Source organism: Lepidochelys olivacea (genome assembly GCF_965140295.1).
Source record: "Lepidochelys olivacea isolate rLepOli2 genome assembly, chromosome: 14".
In the NCBI taxonomy this organism is placed as follows: Eukaryota; Metazoa; Chordata; order Testudines; family Cheloniidae; genus Lepidochelys; species Lepidochelys olivacea.
The window spans coordinates 30,595,608-30,611,897 of NC_140424.1; the positions used below are offsets into that span (position 1 = coordinate 30,595,608).

At 54.6% G+C, this 16,290-nt stretch overlaps 1 protein-coding gene across 1 annotated transcript in view; it reads right to left on the reverse strand.

The window, feature by feature from the left end:
- The window catches only part of LOC311530265 (uncharacterized protein), a gene marked incomplete at its 3' end in the record, with an annotated part of 506,005 nt that overhangs the window by 343,124 nt on the left and 146,591 nt on the right, over positions 1 to 16,290 (reverse strand). The gene's annotated exons all lie outside the window — the stretch shown is intronic.

Sequence of the window (16,290 nt, forward strand, 5' to 3'; positions counted from 1 at the left end):
TGAGCCCCCCTCAGTTCTGCCTCATCTCACCCAGGTCTGGTGCGCTCAGCAGCTGTGTTCCCTGTAAGCTGAGCGCTTGGATGGCGGCCCAGGGGAGCTTCAAATGCTGCCCAGCTGATTAGCAGAGAGCGCACATCTGGCAGCATGTGTTCAGGTGCCCATCCCCCCACGTTGCTCTGTCCTGCAGCTGCTCCCAGGAACCTCCTGCTGGCTTTGTAGAGTCTGGGGGGGGCAAATAGGGTGCTGATGTCAGGGTGTCCCTCTCCCCCCGCCCCTGTACCCCGTCTCTGCAGAGCAGTGGACACAGACTGGCTCAGGACTTGGAGCTGCTGCGGTGAACAGTGAGTGACTTTCTTAAAGAGACAGTGCACTGTTTCTGAGATTTCCACGGAGGCAGCTCACACAATCTCTGTCTGTCTCTCACACACTTTCTCACACTCACCCCCCAACACATACTTGTATTATTGTTTGTCAAGGTTCCTCCCCCACTCTGAACTCTAGGGTACAGATGTGGGGACCTGCATGAAAAACCTCCTAAGCTTATCTTTACCAGCTTAGGTCAAAACTTCCCCAAGGTACAAAATATTCCACCCGTTGTCCTTGGACTGGCCGCTACCACCACCAAACTAATACTGGTTACTGGGAAAGAGCTGTTTGGACGCGTCCTTCCCCCCAAAATACTTCCCAAAACCTTGCACCCCACTTCCTGGACAAGGTTTGGTAAAAAGCCTCACCAATTTGCCTAGCTGACTACAGACCCAGACCCTTGGATCTTAAGAACAATGAACAATCCTCCCAACACTTGCACCCCCCCCTTTCCCTGGGAAATGTTGGATAAAAAGCCTCACCAATTTGCATAGGTGACCACAGACCCAAACCCTTGGATCTGAGAACAATGAAAAAGCATTCAGTTTCTTACAAGAAGACTTTTAATAAAAATAGAAGTAAATAGAAATAAAGAAATCCCCCCTGTAAAATCAGGATGGTAGATATCTTACAGGGTAATTAGATTCAAAAGCATAGAGAACCCCTCTAGGCAAAACCTTAAGTTACAAAAAAGATACACAGACAGAAATAGTTATTCTATTCAGCACAATTCTTTTCTCAGCCATTTAAAGAAATCATAATCTAACACATACCTAGCTAGATTACTTACTAAAAGTTCTAAGACTCCATTCCTGGTCTATCCCCGACAAAGACCAGCATATAGACAGACACAGACCCTTTGTTTCTCTCCCTCCTCCCAGCTTTTGAAAGTATCTTGTCTCCTCATTGGTCATTTTGGTCAGATGCCAGCGAGGTTACCTTTAGCTTCTTAACCCTTTACAGGTGAGAGGAGCTTTCCCCTGGCCAGGAGGGATTTCAAAGGGGTTTACCCTTCCCTTTATATTTATGACATTATTGTTGTTACTTTTTGGCACTTCCTGCAATGCACATATATCCTCTGTAATTTTTTTCTTTCTAAGTGTGTTATGTTAAGTGTTTTCATAATTTTTATTTCTCGTACACTTAAATTTAATACTTCAAGTAGCGAGTTCTAAAATGCCTAACCTGTTCTGGCTGGAATAATTATCCCTATGGTAACTTTTTAAAAATATACATTACATCTAGGTTTTTTGTTTCTACTGGTGACACACATCCACACATACCTTGGTGCACATAACAAAATTTATTCCGCACGTGTATGGAAAAAATTAGAGGGAACATTGGTCAGCAGGTGTCACATCATCATGACAAAAAGAAAAGGAGTACTTGTGGCACCTTAGAGACTAACCAATTTATTTGAGCATAAGCTTTCGTGAGCTACAGCTCACTTCATCGGATCCGATGAAGTGAGCTGTAGCTCACGAAAGCTTATGCTCAAATAAATTGGTTAGTCTCTAAGGTGCCACAAGTACTCCTTTTCTTTTTGCGAATACAGACTAACACGGCTGTTACTCTGAAACCTATCATCATGACAGATATCGCTTATGGCTTCCCACCCATCCTGTTAGCTGTCAGGAATTTTCTCCCTGACTTCACTTCCCTCTCAGTGTTTGGATGGGATATGGAGACAGAATCCAGTTTCACAGTCTTCCAACAGTTACTGTGTTGTGTTTTCCCTCTTTGCTTTTCACTTTTGTCTTTCTGCTAACCCAGGCAATGAATCCTATCATGATTCTTTCTCTCCCCTAGCAGATGATGTGAAAATGAGTGAGAATGAGGAGGGGAATCCACAGCAGGAAGGTCCTGAGCAAGTGGACCTGCAGGGGAACTTTTTGAGAAGAGCTGAAGAGAACTTTTCCCAGTGCTTGGAACAGAGAAAAGCCTGGAGTAATTGTCACAGGTCAGAGAGGAAGCTGGAAAACCACCCAGGGAAGAAAGTGTATGATTCCTTTGAATGTGGGGGAGGAGACCAGGATTCCAAAGAAACCACAACCCAGCAGACAAATCCCAAAGAAAAGAAACCTTATAAATGCTTAGAATGTGGAAAAAGCTTCAACTGGAGCTCAAATCTTACTGCCCATCGGAGACTGCACATGGGAGAGAAACCGTATAAATGCCTTGAGTGTGGGAAAAGCTTCAGTCAGTGCTCAGGCCTTATTAGGCATGGAAGAATCCACACGGGAGAGGGACCATATAAATGCCTTGAGTGTGGGAAAAGTTTCGGTGCACCATCAGCCCTTATTGTACATCAGAGAACCCATACGGGAGAGAAACCCTATAAATGCCTTGAGTGTGGGAAACACTTCAGTCAGCGCTCAGGCCTTATAGCCATGGGAGAATCCATACAGGAGAGGGACCACATAAATGCCTTGTGTGTGGGAAAAGTTTCAGTGGCCCATCCGTCCTTATAATACATCAGAGAACCCACACAGGAGAGAAACCGTTTAAATGCTTGCACTGTGGGAAAAGTTTCAGTCAGTGCTCACATCTTACTTGCCATGGGAGAATCCACACTGGAGGGGGACCATATAAATGCTTGGACTGTGGGAAAAGTTTCAGTGGACCATCAGCCGTTATTGCACATAAGAGGACCCACACAGGAGAGAAACCCTATAAATGCTTGGATTGTGGAAAAAGCTTCAGTGTGAGCTCAGGTCTTATTATCCATAGGAGAATCCACATGGGAGAGAAACCGTATAAATGTCTTGACTGTGGAAAAAGTTTCAGTGTATCATCAGTCCTTATTACGCATCAGAGAACCCACATGGGAGAGAAACCGTATAAATGCTTGGACTGTGGGAAAAGCTTCAGTCAGCGCTCAGGCCTTATTAGCCATGGGAGAATCCATACGGGAGAGGGACCATATAAATGCTTTCAGTGTGGGAAAAGTTGCAGTGCACCATCAGCCCTTATTGTACATCAGAGAACCCACACAGGAGAGAAACCTTATAAATGCTTGGACTGTGAGAAAAGCTTCAGTCAGAGCTCAAATCTTATTGCCCATCAGAGACTGCACACAGGAGAGAGACCCTGTAAATGATTGGACTGTGGGAAGAATTTCAATGGGCCATCAGTCCTTATTTCATATCGGAAAACCCACACAGGAGAGAAACCCATATAAATGCCTCCACTGTGGGAAAAGTTTTATTCGAAGATCAAACCTTGCTTCACATCAGACGATCCACACAAGAGAGAGAACCCATAAATGTTTGATTGTGGGGAAAAGCTTCAATAAGTGCAGGGAAAGATTCAACCCGAGCTCACACATTATTCCCCATCGCATAATTCACAGAAGAAAGAGCTTGAATGTGGGGGAAGCTTTATTTGGTGCTCACACGGCATCAAGCATCAGCAAATCCACACAGGGAGGAGCCCTCTCAGATGTCTTTAGCATGGAAAAAGCTTCAGTTGGAGCTAACACCATATTGGACATCAGAGACTCCTCCACACAGGAGAGAAATTCTCTCAGTGCCCTGACTAGGGCTGGCCTTAGTAAAAACTCCATTTCCTAATTCCCACACACATCAGAGGCATTTGGCTCTCAGGTATCCATCTGCCCATCTTTGGGGGCAGGTTCCAGCAGCAGCTGACCCTGAGCTGATCAGCGATACTCTGGCTTTGCCTGGTCTAAGCAAACCACAGGCAGAGAAGGAGAAGTCCCAATCAGCCCTGTGATGGGTTGCCCCCCCGATTTGGGGATGCCACCTGATGTACTGGGGTTCCACTGAGTCCGCCTGTTCCACCAGACAGGTCCCCCTCACTCTGCCCTGCCAAGCCAGGCTTTCCAGCCTACACTGGCAAACACACAGGTAGGGCCACATCCTCCTGCAGAAAGACACGGTCACTGAGATAATGTCTGCACAGGAAGACCCAGCTTGGGAAGTGCCCAGCACTCGTGTGCACATCACCATAGGAGTGCAAACCCAAAGTTTGCATTGTCTTGCACTGCACAGCAAACTGTGCAATGTAAGCTCATTGATCGCCCCCTCCCTCGATGTGGAGGAAGATATGCACAGATTCTTGCCCCCACAGTTATGGATTCCACAAGCTGGGTTTAAGGTAAACAAAATGAGTTTATTAACTATAAACATAGATTTTAAGTAATAATAAGGGATAGCAAACAGATCAAAGCAGATTACTGAGCAAATAAAACAAACACACAAACTAATTATTCGCAGGCCAGACCCCTTTCCACCCTGGGCCCAATCCTTTCTCCCTGAGCCTAGTTTCAGATGTTCACTGCAGTCATCTTGGGTGGGGATCTCCTCCAGAGAAACAGAGATGGACTGACTTTGATTACCTCACTCCCCAGCCATAAATAGGATTTACATAAGGTGGGAAAGCTTTGTTTCCCAGTCTTATACCCAACCTCTTTTTGTGAAAAAATACAAGCATTCCAAGATGGGGTTTAGTACCAGGTGACATGACCACATGACCCTGCAGTGTTAAAGAAGACTTGAACCAAAGTTATCCCAGGAAACTTCTCAGGAAGGTGAGAGATCAGCATTTTCAAAGTTCCATTGTTCTCCCTAATCGCCCATTGATTTGCCAGCCAGGCTGGTTGCGTTTTGTTTGATAGGCGTTTCCCAGGTGCAAACACTTCTGTAATTGATACAGTCAATATTCCTAACTTCAAATACAGAAATGATGTGATTACATGCATACAAATTGGATAATCGTAATCAGTACATCATAACCTTTCTCATGATACCTTACATGATCCATTTTGCTTAAACATATTTTAGTTATGCCATATTCATATCATAACAATATCTTTATGAAGATTATTAGGGCGTAGTGCCACAAGCCCCTTCTCCCTGCCGTAGCCCTGGCTGCTGAATGGATAGGCCTTCCTGCCTCCTGCTAACCTGCTGGAGGAAGAAAGAGAAACTTCTCCAGAAGCTCCCTCTGCCTGGATGAATTCCCACCCACTCCCTTCCCTTCCCTTCCCAGATGTGATGTCCTTTCCATGAAGACTAGGAGAGTGATATCTGGGCCAGGCCCCACAATCACTGTGGACACCTGTCCCCATCTTCCAGCAGCCATTGGGCTGGGCTCCCCCACTTACGGGGAGCTGGCCCCTGCGAGGTAAGTGTCCCTGGGGCTGACAACTTCCCTTCCCTATATCCCCTGAGGTGGTGCATTCCAGGGATCAAATGTGAAGGGACCAAGAGGGATGGGTTTGGAGGAGGAAACTGGGGGATTCAATGCTTGGGTCTGGTGGATGTGAGAAGCAGAGTGTGCTGGGGAAATCAGATGTTGGGGATTGTGGGATAAGAGGAGAGTACAGGGAAGATAGGTGTTGCCTTTTATCACTCATCCCCTCTGCCCCTTTTCCCTGCCAACTCTGCATTCAGAAAGCACCACTGAGAGGGACTGATTTCCATAGGGTCTTTTTTCATGGGCCGAAAGGCCTCGGATCACGCCTCTGCCTCTGCAGCATCAGCTTCCGTAGAATCATAGAATATCAGGGTTGGAAGGGACCTCAGGAGGTCATCTAGTCCAGCCCCCTGCTCAAAGCAGGACCGATCCCCGACTAAATCATCCCAGCCAGGAATTTGTCAAGCCTGACCTTAAAAACTTCTAGGAAAGGAGATTCCACCACCTCCCTAGGTAACGCATTCCAGTGTTTCACCACCCTCATAGTGAAAAAGTTTTTCTTAATATCCAACCTAAATCTCCCCCACTGCAACTTGAGACCATTACTCCTTGTTCTGTCATCTGCTACCACTGAGAACAGTCTAGAGCCATCCTCTTTGGAGCCCCCTTTCAGGTAGTTGAAAGCAGCTATCAAATCCCCCCTCATTCTTCTCTTCTGCAGACTAAACAGCAGCAGCTGTTGACAGCTGACCTTTCACTACCAGAGTTGCTACATTTCCCTGGGCCACTTCCCCACAGCTCCCCCACTTCTCTCTCTCAATACCTTCTTCACCCTTTCCAGTAGCTTGAGGGTGTCTTCATTACCCAGACCTTCTACCCCACTTCCTCTCCTCTAGCTCCCTTTAGCTATACTATCAGAGGGCCTTAATTAGAGTTGGGTGTTTGTATTAGCTTAACAGCATCACCTGACTCTTTGCAGGTTAATTGGAGTCAGGTGTTCTCATTTGCCTAACGGCTTCAACTGACTCTTTCAAGGCTCATTGGAGTCACATGTCCACCCTAACCCAGAGCAGTTCCTGCTCTGGTCAGTCATGGAACAGAACCCTACTGCTTCTCCAGTGGTCAGTAGCTCTGCCCTCGCTCCTCTTCTAGAGCCCTCTGGCTTGGAGGAAGGTGGGAGACTACTGCTTTTGCTGCTGGGGGTAGGCTACTCGCCTCACTATGAGGATTGGTTGGTCTTGCTCTGGTTGCCCTGCTGACTGGAGCTCCCCCACTCCCTAAAGGACTACTGCTGGCTGGCTGGTGGAAGCTCCTCTCTCTGTAGAACTGTGGCTGTCTGTCGCTGCTGGTGTGGGGAATGGGGGGGCCCTGCTGGCCTGCTCCCCCCATCCCTCTGGAGGGAGAGCTGAGGACCCAAACACCACTCCCACCTTCCTTGTCTGGGTCCTTGCCTGGCTGGCTGCCGCCTACTTCCAGCTGCTGACTGCTGCTCCTGAGCCTGCTGCCTCGTGGAGGAGGAGGAAGATTGCTGTGGGACACTGTGGAGGGGGTCGGTTGGCATTATTGGACTGAGTGACTCTAAGAACTGTGCTCCTGGGGTGGTGGTAGCCTTGGCTGCTGTGGAGGGCCGGGGGAGCGGCATGGGGCCCTCCCCCTAGCCCAGCTGCCCCCCTCCTCACTTTCCACCACCACCACTGCTGCCCCCTTCACCAACCCAGCTGACCATTGACAGCTGCTGCTCGCCCCTCAACAGGGCCGTTTGCTCCTCCCCTCACCACCATTGGGGACCGTACCTAGCAGCAAACAAGGACTGGAGTGAGTCTCACAAGCGCTCATGGGTGCACTCCCCCACCCCCTTGGACTTGGCTCCCCTGCCCCAGTTGCATTGGGCTGGGGTCCTCCCCACTACTCCCCCTTCAGCCCAGTTTTCCCTCCCTCCCTACCATAGCCCCGAGAAGTGTCCCCCTGCTCCCGCCCTGTTGTTTGCCTGCCCTACCCTAACCCAGCCCTAGGTTCCTGAGTCTGTCACTTCGCCTGCCTCACCCTTTCCAGCAGTTAGTTTTTCCCATTCTACCTGCCCCGCCCACAGCTATTTCACCAAATGTTCCTACTCCCCTGCCTCCCGTTGCCCCCCGCCACAGGACCGCACTGTGTGCCCGTGTCCTTACCCTGAGCATTTGTGCCCCCACCCCTTTAAGTTGTATACCCTGATCACTGCCCCCACCCCCCCGGATACCACTGTAGCCCTTCCCCACCGAAGTGCAGCCGGAGGAGCTGGTACCCCGCCTTGCACCTGTGATTGTGCCCCCCTTTTGCGCCTATGTCCCCCCACTGCTGGCGCCCTCCTCCCCTACCTGCAGCCTAGCGGGGAGGAGCAGTTGCTTCTTCCCTTTCTTCCGGTGCCCCCTGTTGTTGTTCCACTCCCCCCTCCCTCGGCCGGTACCCTCTTTCCCTGCGTATAGCCTAGCAGGGAGGAGTGGTTAGCCTAGTTCCCTCTCCCCCATCCTCCTGCCCCTCCCACTGGACCCTCCTCCCCTGTGTGTTGCTTAGTGGTGAGGAGTGGTTCCCTGTCGCTCCACCCCCATACTAGGGCCTCCTCCTGTCCCTTGGTACCATGGAGGAGGACCCTGCTCCTGCTGACCCTGTGGCCCCCACTTTGCCACCATCCCTGCCTGCCCCTGCAGCTCACCTCTCCACCTCCACTGGTCTGAACTCCGCCGCTGCCATGACCCCCCCCCCCCATAAGCAAAAAGGGCCAGAGGAACAGGAAGGGCAAGGGCCCCACCTGGAAAACAAAATCTCCTGGGGGTAGGGCCGCCCTCCCTGCTATGGCTTCTGCACCTGCCATGGCCCCTCCTTCCCCTCCTGTTCCTTCCACCAGCTCTGGGGGCACTCCATTCAGAGCATATGCCCAGGGGGCCGCCCCCCCCCCCCACGTGCCACCACCCCAACCGCTGCCTCCGGTACCATCCCTGGCAGCCGGGGTCCCTTCCCCTCACTGACCAGGAGGCACAGCATCCTTTGCCTCCTGGCACCTGCCTTGCCCCACTTCGAAATGTATGTGCGGGCATTGGCACGGGTGGTGAGTCCCACGGCCGTCGTGGCAGCCTCCAAAATGTATGGGAAGGTTGTGTTCTTCCTGGCGTCAGAGGCCGCCGCTCAGGAGGCGGTGGAGAAGGGCCTGGTGGTGGGGGGCGTGTTCGTCCCCCTAGAACCCCTTGAGGACATGGGCGTATGGGTGGTGTTGACCTCCGTCCTGCCCTTCCTGCCCAACGCTGCCCTGTTACCTGCCCTTTCCACCCTGGGGAAGCCCATTTTGATCATCAGCTCTCTCCTGCTGAGCTGTAAGGATCCCGCCCTCTGTCACGTCCTATCCTTCTGCCGGCAAGTCGAACTCCAACTGCCGCCGGCGGCACATGACGGAGTGGTGCTCAAGGGGTCCTTCCTGGTGCCTTACCAGGGGGCCCACTACTGGGTCCACTACATGAGGGGGGAGTCCTGGTGCTTCCTCTACCGGGTGATGGGGCATGTTCGGAGGGACTGACCCCTGGTCAGGCAAGGAGGGGTGCCCAGGACCCCCAAGACCTGGGAGGGCGCCGGCCCTGTCATCGCCAGTGACCCTGGTGGCCCGGCTACCTCTGCAGCCTCCCCTCCTGCTCCTGCCATAGCCCCCGCTCGGGCCATGGGGACAGACCCCCCCCACCATCGTGCCCGGGGCGGGGTGGGCCTCGCCTCCATCAGCTGAAGTTCAGCGGGGCCCGTGGAGGAGTGGGCAGCAAGACCCTCGCTGACCAAGGGAGAGGGTCTGCCCCAGGGGGAGGTTTCCCTTTTCCCCCGCCCCTGTTGTCCCACCCCAAGCCCCGGAACCATTGACCTTGCCCCCTGGCCCTACCCCTGCTGACCGGCCCTCCACCTCGGGGCCTGCAAATCCAACAAGGAGGGAGTCGAGGCCCCTGAAAGATGCTGCGGCGGGCTGATGCTGCTAAATCTTCAGTCGTGCCCCCGGATGGAGCCCAGCAGGAGGCGCAGACCATGGAAGCTGTGGCAGCGGACGGAGGCAATCCTGCCCCCTTGTTGAGTCCCCCCCGAGGAAGCCTCTGCAGGAGTTCCCCCAGCCCCTGTGCCACCTGCCGCTGCTGATGCGGTTATTGGCGGGGAGGACTCTGGGGGTGTGGGGATTGATTTTACTTCCATCTTTGAGGAGATCAAGGCCCTGGGTCTGACCCCAGTCACCCAGGGGGAAGACGACCCCCCACCAGCGGGCCTCAATCTGGGCAGCAGCTTAGTCCCGCCGTCCCCTCCTCCTGTCGATAAATCTCTCCATTAAGCATCTTCACATAACTTTCATATGACTTTGTATTATGCCTCTATTTTCATACAACTTTGTATCAGATCCTTATATAGAAAACTTTGTATTGAGCCTTGGTATAATGTTAAAAAAAATGTCTTTTTGCTAGGAGTAGCATAAAGTGGGGGGAAGGATAGCTCAGTGGTTTGAGCTTTGGCCTGCTAAACCCAGGGTTGTGAGTTCAATCCTTGAGGGGGCTATTTAGAGATATGGGGCAAAAATTGGGGATTGGTCCTGCTTTGAGCAGGGGGTTGGACTAGATGACCTCCTGAGGTCCCTTCCAACCCTGATATTCTATGATTCTATAAGATTTCCACCACCCCCCTTTTAATCAATTGCCCTGTTTGAATGAACGAGGCGTGAATGAGTAAAGGCTTGGAAGGCAAGCACCTCCAGACAGCTGCAACAGTTGGAGAGGTGATGGAAGCCAGACCCAAGAACAATAAAACTTGTCAAGTGGGCTCACTGAAGAAGAGCAGACATATTGACGGCCTTTGGGGTTAGAAGCAAGCACCTTCTTTTGAAAACACCCTCTTTGAACAGCATTGGGACCACACCCAGAAGGAAGCAACACAAAGGACCAATGGACACAGATACAGATTTTGAATCTGGTATAGATTTGCATGAGACGGAAGCTGCTATAAATGTGAGGTATCTTGCAGAGGACCCTGGTCTCATCTTGTCAACATGGGAGCATCGATCTGGATCGGCAGAAGCCCGGCTCCACCCTTCCCCCATCTAACTCACCTGGCTAGTGAAGTTAAGGGGAGCAACTAATTGATAACAACAACATGACGGAGTGTGTTTGTGTGTGTGTATGTGAGTGCATGAGTATAAAATATATCATACGCATATGATACAGTGTTGATTGATACATGTATTACCAATAAATGTGGTACTTTGCCTAATTCCCCCTGAAAAGATCCTGTGCCGTACTTTAAGTACAACACTCCTCCCTGCCCCTCACCCCAAGCTGTTGCCCCTGCTCTGGTCCTTGGGGCACCCCTGGCCTTACCTATCTGCCCAGCCACAGATGGCATTACATCTGAGGCCACTGAACCCCTCGGGGCAACGGCTGAGTGGCCAGGCCGCGAGCCTGTGGGCGCACCCTCTACCACCCGGACAGAGCGGCTAGCCTCCCTCAGGAGGGGGGCCCCACTGTTGACTCCACCTTGCCTACCGCTGTGGCTGCGGGTGACGCACTTCCCATAACCGCTGTGCCCGGCGTAGGTGAAGGCCCCGCTCCCGCCCCCTTGGCCCTGAGCCCTGGTCGAGAGGAGCCGCAGCCGAGCTGCTGGGGACCATGAACCCACCTCTGACCCTGCTCCCACTCCTATCCCTGCCCTGCTCCTGGCCCCTCTCCTGCCCCAGCCTCAGTCCCCGTTCCTGCTTTAGTCCCTGTTCATGACCCTGTTCCTGCTTCTGGCCCCGATCCTGCCCCCAAAGCACCGCCTACCCCTCTCCCCTCCATCTCCCATGCTATTGCCGCCCCCAAAGTTGTCTCATTTCCGCTACCCACGGACAACCCTCAGCGGGGCGGTTTGCGTCTCTCCTTTTTCTGACACCCTGGGGGCTGCAATATGCCCGCCACTGCTTCCTCCCTTGCCGGGAATGGGGACGGGCTGTGCCAGGGCTTGGCCCCCTGTTTGCCCGTCTCCGCAGGCCGTGAGGATCTCTCAGGGGCCCCACTGGAGTACAGCAGCGGGTTGGCTGCCACATCCCCCTCTGCACTGAGGGAAGAGCTGTGCTGTTTCCTAACGGACACCCGTGGCTCGAAGGGCAAGGTGCAGCTCACCCGCCAGTGCTGGAGGGACTTCCATTGTGTCCTCCAGGCCGTGAAGGCCCTTTTGGGGGAGGGGAGCAGGACCAGGAGGCAGGACATCGTGGCCTACCAGTGGGCCTGCAAGTTCCGTGACTCCCTATTGACCTTTGGGGTCAAGACCAGGTTATTGTGGGGCCCGCTGGAAGCTCTCGATCACCCGGCCTGTGAGGACCCACCCCAGCCCTCACTATGACAATTACCATCTTTGCCACATTAAACACCTGGGGCTGTAGGGTGGGTCTCCGCAGGAGCTGGGTGCTCTCCTTCCTTTGGGAGGGGAGGTACTCTGTGATCTTCCTGCAGGAGACCCAAACGGCTCCAGCCACCGAGGCTAGCTGGTGGCTGGAATGGGGGGGACGGGGTTTATTTTAGCCACCTCAGCACCCATTCAGCTGGGGTGGCTACCCTGTTCTCCCCAGAGCTACGGCCTGAGGTGCTGGGGGTCACTGAGGTCATGCCAAGCCGCCTGCTGCACGTCCAGGCCTGTGTGGAGGGGCTGATCTTAAACCTAGTCAACGTTTACGCCCCAAACACGGGCCCAGACCGGGTGCGCTTTTACTGGCAGGCGTTGGCCTTCCTCGGCACCCTGGATCCTCACGAGTGCCTGGTCCTGGGCGGAGACTTCAACACCACCCTCGAGGACTAGGACCGCTCAGGACTCAAGAGTTCCCCGGCCACCATGGGCATCCTCAGGGAGATCATGGACCATCACTCCCTGGTAGACGTCTGGCGCGACCACCACCTGGACGACGATACTGCCTTCATCTATGTCTGGGTAGAGGATGATCGGTCACACCACTCCCAGTTGGACCGCATTTACTTCTCACGTTTCCATCTGGCATGGGCCCACGCCTCCGGCATCTGGTCGGCCCCATTCATGGATCACCACTTGGTGACTGGGACAGCCTCTCTCAGTTCAGAGAGGTCAGGGCAGGCCTATTGGCATTTTAATAACAACTTGCTGGAAGATGTGGGCTTTGTGGCATCCTTCCAGGAGTTCTGGCTGGCCTGGCGGGGGCAGTGATGTGCCTTTCCCTTGGCACGGTGGTGGTGAGATGTGGGGAAAGTACATGTGTGGCTCTTCTGCCAAGACTACACCTGGGGCACCAGCTGGCGGAGGGATGCGGTGATAGGGCAGTTGGAGCGGGAGGTCTTAGAGCTAGAGAGGCGTCTGGCCTCCAGCCCCAAGGATCCACCCCTCTGTGCAGCATTCCAGGAGAAGTGGGAGGAGCTCCAGGCCCTGGAGGACCATTGGGCCCAAGGTGCCTTTGTTTGATCCAGCATCACGGCTCCCACTTCTTCCATGCCCTGGAGAAAAAGAGGGGAGCCAAAAAGCTTGTGACCTGCCTCCGGGCGGAGGATGGCGCCCCCCTCACGGATCCGGAGGAGATGCATGGAAGGGCAGAGGCCTTCTACACTAACCTTTTCTCCCTGGATCTGACTGACGCCGAAGCATCTAGGGTGCTCTGGACCGAACTCCTGACAGTCAGCGCGGGTGACTGAGACCAGCTGGAGATGGCTCTCTGGCCAAGTTCTCGGAAGCCCTCCGTCTCATGCCCACCAACAAATCTCTGGGCATAGACGGGCTGACCGTGGAGTTCTACCATGTGTTCTGGGACATCCTTGGCCCAGACTTCATCACCGCCTGGGCCGAGTCCTTGAAAAGCGGGGTCTTCCCTCTCTCATGCAGATGAGCTGTGCCTTATTGCCGAAGAAGGGGGACCTCTGTGACTTACGGAACTGGTATTTCATCTCGCTCCTCAGCACGGACTACAAGGTCATAGCGAAGGCCATCTCGCTGTGGCTGGGGAATGTGCTGGTGGATGTGGTCCACTCTGATCAGACCGACACCGTTCTGGGCCGGACCATCTTCGATAACTTGTACTTGGTCCGGGACCTCTTAGAGCTGGGGCGTAGGGATGGTCTGTCATTCGCCCTTCTGTCCCTGGACCAGGAGAAGGCATTCGACAGTATGGACCACAGGTATCTCCTGGGCACCCTGCGGGTGTTCGGCTTTGAGCCCCAGTTTGCGGGCTTTCTCTAGGTGCTGTACGCCGAGGCGGAATGTCTGGTCAGGCTCAATTGGACCCTGACCGAGCCAGTCAGCTTCGGGTGGGGAGTACGGCAGGGGTGCCCCCTCTCGGGCCAGCTGTATGCTCTGGCAATTGAGCCCTTCCTCTGTCTCCTCCGCCAGAGGTTGATGGGGTTGGTGCTTCGGGAGCCGGAGCTGTGGCTGGTCCTGTCGGCGTACGCCGATGACGTGCTCCTCATGGTCCAGGACCCAGGTGACCTGGTGCGGGTGGAGGCCTACCAGGCCATTTACATCAGTGGCCTGGGTCAACTGGGTCAAGAGCTCTAGTCTGGTGGTAGGGGATGGGTGGCAGGCGAGCTCCTTCCCACCCGTGCTTCAAGCCATCCGGTGGAGCGTGGGTCCACTGCTCTATCTCGGCGTTTACCTTTCTGCCATGCATCCTTCTCCACCAGACAACTGGCAGGATGTGGAAGCCAAGGTGCGTGAGTGGCTGTGGAGAATGACAGGACTGCTCCGGTGTCTCTCCCTGCTAGGGAGGGCGCTGGTGCTGAACCAGCTAGTCTTGTCCATGCTCTGGCACCGACCTAACACCCTGAGCCCGGCCCTGGGGATCCTGGCCAGGCTCCAGAGGACAGCCCTGGAGTTTTACTGGCCAGCACTGCGCTGGGTTTCTGCAGGGGTTCTGAGTCTTCTCCTGGAGGAGGGAGGACAGGACCTGGTCTGCCTTTTTAGCCAGGTCCATGTCTTCTGCCTCCAGGCCCTGCAGAGACTCCTTTATGGTGCAGGTAGTCTGGCGTGGAGCACTCTGGTGCACGCCTTCCTCCGCCGCTTCCGAGGGCTCCAATACGACTGGCAGCTCTTTTTTCTTCACCCAAAAGGTCTTCCACAAGACCTCTCAGAGCTGCCGGTCTTCTACCAGGCCATCCTTCAGACCTGGAAGCTCTTTTCAGCAACCAGGTCCGTTGTGGCCACCAAGGAAGCAAACCTTCTCGTGGAGCCCCTGCTACACAACCCCGAGCTACATGTACAGGTGCTGGAGTCTCCCTCCGTGCGCCGGAGGCTGGTCCTGGCAGAAATCACAAGGGTCGGAGACCTCCTGGACTACGACAGGGGGGATTGGGTGGGTCCCCTTCGTTTGGTCAGCCCATGGGGATCTCCACCCTTCCGACCCCCCTGTGCGTACTCCGAGAGGTGGGCACTGCCTTGTCACCCCTTCTCTTGTCTTCCTGCTGCAGGCCCTGCGAGAGGGTGCTCCCTGCCCACCCCTCACCCCGGGCCCTCTGGACCTTTTTATCAGGCCTAGCAGCACCACCTATTGGAGAACCCTGGAGGGGGGTGGGCACAAGCCCGCCCACTTCTAAAGGCCCCTCCCCCAGCCTAGCGGGAGGGACCACTGGACCCAGGAACCATTGCAAGCGGAAGGCTTGATCTCTGCTCTCTCCAGCCGATGCAGAGGCCCCCTGGAAAACCAGGAAGGGGGCCGCCGACACCGAGCCTTCTGTCTTGCCCTCGTGTGTACTCCATCCACCCGTGCCGGCTGGGGAAGACATGGCATCACTGGAGGGTAGCCCGACTGAGAAAGGCCATCTCCTAGCGGCCCGGCTACTGCGGCCCAGGATCCTGCATCTGCCCCTCTCCCCGACCCTACTCCTGACCCCTGCCCTTCCCCTGCTGCCAACCCTGTCCCTATCCCCTCCACCTCCCGCGATGCTATTGCTGCCCCTGGGGCCATCTCCCTCCCTTTCCCGGAGGATGACCACCAGGCAGTGATCTTCGTGTTTCCCTGTCCTGACCCACTAGGGGCTGCTATTTTCCCTCCACTCCCCCCTACTGAGCCAGGGTCTGAGGTGGGCCGTGTGGTGCCAGTCCATCAGGGGCCACGTTGGGGGTCCACCCCTTGCCTGCCCATCTCGGTGGGCCACGGGGCTGTGCCAGGGAGCTGTGGGAGTTTCTCGAAGACGTCCGTGGCTCCCGCAATAAGGTGCAGCTCGCTCTCCAGCGATGGGGGGATTTTCATTAAATCCTCTGGGCCGCAAGGGCCCTCATGGGGGAGGGTAAAAGGACCAGGAAGCAGGCTGCCTTAGCCTACCAGTGGCTCCGTGGCTTCTGTGTCTCCTTGCTCACCTATGGGGTAGGTGAGCTTCCTTCTGCCAGTTGTGTGCATCCTCACCAGCAGTGCTTCCATTGACTTAAGAGTGGAGCGCAGCTACACGGCACTGAGAGCCTGGGCTCCCAGCTCTCTGTGGACCTTGCAGCTGGGAGCTTCACGAATAGAGACAGAGAGACCTCCCCGCATCACACCATCCCCTAGCCCAGTGGGTAGGGCACTCACCTGTCAGGTGGTCGATCCCTCCTCCCCCTGAGGTGAAGGAGGGACTTGAACTGGGGGTCTCCTACCATGAGGCCTCCTGTGGGTGCCCAGCGTTGTAAGGCAACTCACTACCCGCTGTCCTTGGTGTGAGGCAGTCTTGGCTGTGCCTGCCGGGGGTCAGCTCCCTGACTCAGCCAGCCTCTGGCAGTACAAGCAATTCCTCACAGACCCTGCTCTCTCGGTACAGGCTA